The sequence below is a fragment of the Arvicanthis niloticus genome, chromosome X (genome assembly GCF_011762505.2).
Source record: "Arvicanthis niloticus isolate mArvNil1 chromosome X, mArvNil1.pat.X, whole genome shotgun sequence".
Lineage (NCBI taxonomy): Eukaryota > Metazoa > Chordata > Mammalia > Rodentia > Muridae > Arvicanthis > Arvicanthis niloticus.
The window spans coordinates 11027961-11034191 of NC_047679.1; positions in this window are offsets into that span (position 1 = coordinate 11027961).

Genomic DNA, 6231 nt, shown 5'->3' on the forward strand with positions numbered 1-6231 from the left:
AGCAAATCTATTGTAGCTCACAGGCTTTGTAACCAGATGATACTAATGATTCCTCTTCCGCACCAGCAGCACGTGGAGCACCTTCTAACAATATGAGCTCTAGCCAATAGGGGCGATGCTTCCGGTTGACTACCAACTTCATGTCTCCATGTTCTATACTGTAAGTATGTGGCACCTTCAGCAATAGGGCCTTCCTATCAACTTGTGGAGGGTAATCAATAGCATTGACAATAACCTACAGTGTTTGAAGGGTCTGTGAGACCTCTTTGGCCAGTGACTTATGATGTAATGCTTTCCTGGCCCTGGAGATTTTACTTGGTCATATAAGATGTCCAGTTGTGATGTTGTCTTCCTATTATATGGTGACTACATTTAGAGTCCTTTGATAAAGGCATATATTTGGGGAAACTTCTACAGTAGTAGGTTTTGATATGGTCCCTCCTTTACTCCGCCTTCCTGATTTAATCCTTCTATTGTAGTTTCCCTTGCATCCCTTTATATGATTATATTCTATGTCCCATATCCTTGGAACATCCCCTCCTCCCGGCTGGTCTGTTACCAGCTACCTAACCTCTGTGGGTATTCTTAGTGAAACACACATATGTAAAGCATAAACACTAACATCCACATAGGAGAGAACATAATGTTTGTCTTTCTGGGTCTGGGTCACCTCACTCAAGAAGCAAGCTTCTAGTTCCATCCATTCCGTCATCAGAAAAGCTTCTTGCAGTCGATAGTAATGAAGACAGACCCACAACTGGAGAATGTGCAGAGAGTAAGAGACTTTGGAGCCCTAAGCCTTAATGGGGTGTCTTTATCGAACCCCTACCCTCCAAGCTCAGGTATCTATACAGGTGGTATGAAATGTTGTAAGGAGAAAATGTTAAGGAAACCACATTTTCCAAAAGGAACAGAGCAGTTGCACATATAAACTCACAGCGGCTATGACAGCATGCACAAGACCTGGACAACCTCAAGCTAGGCCAAACCCCGCCATAGAGGAGGGAAAGTGGGCACAAAGTCCCAACCACAAATGATAGCTGATGGGAGAGGAAAAATCAGTTTTCTCTAATGGAATGACACTGTATATTAACCATACTCCAGAGCAGGCCTCGTTGGCCAACGCAATCAGATCTTGCTTCTGTCTCCCAAGTGATGAAATTCAAGGCTTGTGGTACCACACCTAGCTGATTTGTTTGTTTGTTTTTAAGAGAGAAGGAATATGAAGTTGGGTGGGGGGGAGGGGGAGTTGGGGTCTGAGAAAGAATATAATAAAAATATTTTGTATGAAATTCTCAAAGAATTCTGCCAGGTGTGGTGGTACAAATTGTTAATCCCAACATTCAAGAAGGAAAAGTAAAAGGATCTCTGTGAATTTGAGGCCAGCCTGGTCTACACAGCAAGTTCCAGAACATCCAGGACTACATAGAAAGAGACACTGTCTCAAAAAAAATTATAGTGGCTGGTCTATGTGGCATGAACCTATAATTCTACCACTCGGGAAGCATAGTATTTTCTGGGACCATGGCAGCTTTTAGGTTAGATCCAGCCCAAATCATTTGAAGCCTGTGTCCTAAATGTATGGTGTCTTCAGCAATAGGGGCTTACCTTCAACCTCTGAGAGACAAGCAGCAAAAGTCTATATTGTTTTGGGAGTCATTGGGCCTCCCTGACCAAACACATGAATGGTGGCTTCTCATGTCTGGTAGTGGGAGCTTTTAGTAATCACAGAAGCCAGGGGTGTACAGAGAGATGGGAAGTGGTAGGCGCTTGAGAAGGGGAGAGCAGAATATGGGTGATAGAAAGTGAGAAATAGAAAATTGGGAAAGGAAGTAAATACAAAAGGAGGAGGGGCCAGAGACAAATAACACCAAGGTTGTTAGATAAAACATGAAACAATCATATTGTTTTATTTGCCACAAAGTATACACAACACATATAAGCATATGCACACACACACACACACACACACACATATATATCTTATGCCACTTGATATATGCTCCCCAGCATGTATGACAATGCTCCCCATAAGACACTAGTACAAGCTGGGTGGTGGTGGTGGTGCACGCCTTTAATCCCGGCACTTGGGAGGCAGAGGCAGGTGGATTTCTGAGTTCGAGGCCAGCCTAGTCTACAGAGTGAGTTCCAGGACAGCCAGGGCTACACAGAGAAACCCTGTCTCAAAAAAAAAAAAAAAAAAAAAAAAAAAAAAAAAAAAAAAAAAAAGACACTAGTACAGTGTTAATGCTGTGCATTAGGAGATGTGATGCTGTATTATATAAGGAAAATGACAATGGAAAAAAAAAGTCTGTCTATAGTAAGTGCAGATACAATCTTTATTCTGAATATTTTAGTTTGAGATTGGTTGATTTCGTATGTGTAGAACCCATTAGAATGCTGACTGCATTTGGAAAGCCAGCCTTTAAGGAGATAATTAAATGAAGTCACAAATATAAGGCACTAATCTATTAGGACAGGTATCCTTATAAGAAAACACAGACCACGCATTAGTGTACATACACAGCAAAAGCCAAATGAGAACTGAGCAAGAAGATGGCTATATACAACCTTCAGGGAGAGACACCTTACCAGAAAGTAACCCTGCTACTGTTCTTGTCTTGGACTTTAGCCTTCCAGAACTGGGAAGAAAGTAAATACATACCGAGTCAGTGTTCTATTACTATGAAGAGACACCATGAGCATGGCAACTCTTAAAGAAGAAAGTGTTAGGGACTGGCTTACAGTTTCACAGGCTTAGTCCATGATCATTATGACAGGAAGCATGGCAGAAGCATACCAGCATGCACACAGATATGGTGCCGGAGAAAGAGCTGAGAATTCTATATCTGGATCCACAAGGCCGCAGGAAGAAAGAGTGACAATTGACCTGGATTAGGCTTTTGAAACTTCTTCTAACAGGGCCACACCTCCTAAACCCTCTCAAGTAAAGCCAGAATCACTTGGCCAAAGCTGCCGAGGTCCACCACTTACTGGGACTGGAAGTTGGCGCTCCAGCTTTCCATTTGCGATGCCTTCCTTCACTGTTGAAGCTTTTCTTTCATGCCTTTCTACAAGTTGGAAGCCTAGCTGGACAGGCTCTCGCCTTGCGGCTACCACTCCCTTTACTCCTTTAAGATTAGGCTTTTCTTAGTCCAAAACTTCTCAGTTTACCCTCAGGCAGATTGTTTTTGGACAAAAACAGAAAACAGCCACATTTTTCCCCAAAATGTCACAAGAATGGCCTCTCGGTCACTTACTAATATCCTCCTCTGAACCTTCTTGAGCCAGGACCCCACAGTTCAAATCATACCCTTCCTAGTCTTTCTCAATAGTACTGCTCCCTGGTGACTAAGCATTCAAATATCTGAACCTACAGAGACATTATTATTCAAACCACCACACATATTGAGCCACATAGCCAATAGCACTTTGTTATAATGGCTGGAACCACTAATACATTGCCTTCCACTTTCCAGGCTCATTTCAGGAGACCTGTTTTTGACTTTGTGTGAGAGAAGAAGGCACTCACTTGAAGGAAAAGAAATTTGACTTATCCTCAGGATAAGTTGAAACCAGGTACGGAGCTGAGAGGAAACAGCAGCAGCTCAGGAAAATTTGAGGATGAAATCTGCAGCATTCCAATGTGTTCCAGAGGCTGTGTCCACGGACCATCCTCAGCCACATTGCTATCTAGGAAAATGGGTATATTGGAGAGCGTTCACAACTGCTCAAAATCAACTTCTAGTGTTCCACCAAACCTGGTCCATACCAAGTTAGTCTCCTGCTAAATGTCTGTATGATTGTAGGCACTTGTGGTGGTTTGAATAGGAATGGCCCCCAAAGATTCGTGTGTGTGTGTGTGTGTGTGTGTGTGTGTGTGTGTATGCTTGGCCCAAGGAATCTTACTATTGAAAGGTGTGCCCTTGTTGGAGAAGGTGTGGCCTTATTGGAGAAAGGATGTCACTGTGGGGGTGGGCTTTGAGGTCTCCTATGCTCAGGCTATGCCCAGTGTGGCACACAGTCTCCTCCTGCTGCCAGTGGATCAAGATGTAGAACTCTCAGTTCCTTCTCCAGCACCATGCCTGCCTGCACGCTGCCACGCTTCCTCTATGATGATAATGGACTAAACCTCTGAAACTGTAAGCCAGCCTCTATGAAATATTTTCCTTTATAAATGTTGCTGTGATTATGGTGCCTCTTCACAAAAACAGAAACCCTAAGACAGCACTCATGCCTCAGTTCAGAAAAGTAGGCACACTGTTGTCTCCTTAGGCTTAGTGGCAGCCCAAGGGAAGGAGCAAGTGTCTGGGAAAGCTGAGCTAAAAGCATGAGTCATCATCATTGGCTGTGCATCACCAAAAAAGTCTGCCAGCTGCAGGAACTGGGAGCCATAACCATCCATGCAGGGTTGGTAGAGAGGAGAGTCCAAGGATAACTGGGTATTCATTCATATGTGCGTGCGTGACGGTACCTGTACCTTCTAGAGTGTGTAAACTTGTGCATCCTACAGTATACTCCCACATATGTATTAATACTTTGGTGCCTTTAATACAGAGGTGTATACTGTTCTTGCTTTGCTGTTTGGGATAGAGATGATGTGGTTATGCATGCATTTTTACTACAAAGCGTAAGTGTATATTTTCTGGACTACTGGTGTGCAGATATGCCTAGCGGGTACCTGGATGGATACCATGTAGAAAGTAGTTGTGCAAATGCATTTCCATGGGCAAATGTATACTAGCCATGTGGGCTACCAGAGTGTTCCTGTCTGTATATGTATACGTGCCTAGCAACTTGCTTAGACATAACTGTGTATGCATTCTGAGGGGCCCATTGACTGAGGCTGGTGGTGTTTCGTGTGTGTGTGTGTGTGTGTGTGTGTGTGTGTGTGTGTGTGTGTGCATACATACCTTCGGGTGCCTATGTGTGTGCAATTGTGAGAAAATAGGTTACGTGCAAGCTTGGACCTGGATGTCTTTGCATGTACATTTCTGGGAACTTGCATACAGGCATGGGTGTGAGAGAAAGAGAGAGGGACAGAGAAACACAGACAGACAGACAGACAGACAGACAGACAGAGAGTCTGCACTGCAGGGATTTCCATTGTCCTAGGACCGAGTGCATGTGTGCTCCAAGTTCCTATAGATATGTATGCATGCACTAGTGATTATTTGTCCTTAGGTCTATGGTTAGGTGTTTGTACACATAGACCTCATGTGAATGAATGCATATATGGGAGTGATCAAATATGCACATGAACCCAACCCTTAGTATCGCTGCACATTTATCTCTAGATACCCATATATGTGACACAGGTATGCCCACAGCCTAGTCCTGTGTATAACTCCAGGGATCCATGTTTTTATCTGTGTATATATCAGATGCAGGCCTAAGATCTAGGTCTGGTCATGAAGGGACACATATCCCCTAAGAGCGATGGATGAATGTGCTCCTGTGTCCAGCTGTACCTATAGGACCTTGGGTCTTGGTGTCTATGAAAATGTACCCCTGAAGACCAAGGCCACATGGGAAGATGGTTGTGAGATTTACACTTAGCTGGGGATTGTCAGGGAAGCCAAGGAATGTATCTCCTCTAAGAATCCAGGTTTTGGCAGAACCACAGGCGTAAACTTTGACAGCATTTGGTTTATCTCAAACATTATCATTTGGAACAAGGATCGACTTTGAAAAAGCATTGCTTTTTTTCCTTCAGCCACTGCCCCTCCTTGTACTGAGCAATTCTAAGAGCTCTGTGGTAACCCTGAGACAGTGCCCAGGTGATAACCCATGGGCAGCGTACAGGCAAAGTGGCTGTTCCCCCAAACCTGCTCTTCTACCATTTTGTGACCTCTTCCCAAGGATGAGGCAAGAAAACAGAGTGGGGTAGTCATAGCCCCACCCCCAGCTCATTATGGGAGAAGCCAAGCCTGGTGGGACTGAGCTAAGAAAGAAACTGTCCGTTGCTAGTCCTACACCACACTGACCCACTTGGCCACTGTAGGGGAAACAGACTTCCTCCTACCCCTGGCTGGGGAAGGATGACTACTGCCCCTAAATTCCCAATCTGGCTCAGAGAAAGGACTGAGGGATCTCCCCATCTAATCTTGACATTCTATCCGTTCCCACCCACTCCCACCTGCACTTACCAAAAGCCCCAGGTGCAGTATTACGACTTCCCTGTGCCTCTACCTCAACCCTAAAACAACAGCTTGCATTTAGAGCCTTCAA